Raw genomic sequence first — 319 nt, forward strand, 5'->3', positions numbered from 1 at the left:
GGCACAGTGGAAGCATAATGGATTCAAAGATATAAAAAAAATGCAGTGATTCAGTTTGAGAGCTAGTTTTTGCTCAGAAGTTCCTTCTAAATCATTCGTACCCACTTCTTCCCTTTCTGAGGTATAACATACATAAAAAGTATATTTTAAAGTACATAAAAAGTATATTAAAAAGTACATAAAAAGTATATAACATACATAAAAAGTAAGCTCATCTTAAGTGTACAGCTTAGTCATTTTAAAACACATTTATAGCCATGAATCATCACCTTGATTACGATGTGAAGCGAGTCTAGCACTGTAGACGTTTCTTTTATGT

The sequence above is a fragment of the Ursus maritimus genome, unplaced genomic scaffold (assembly GCF_017311325.1).
Source record: "Ursus maritimus isolate PB19 unplaced genomic scaffold, ASM1731132v1 scaffold_29, whole genome shotgun sequence".
Lineage (NCBI taxonomy): Eukaryota > Metazoa > Chordata > Mammalia > Carnivora > Ursidae > Ursus > Ursus maritimus.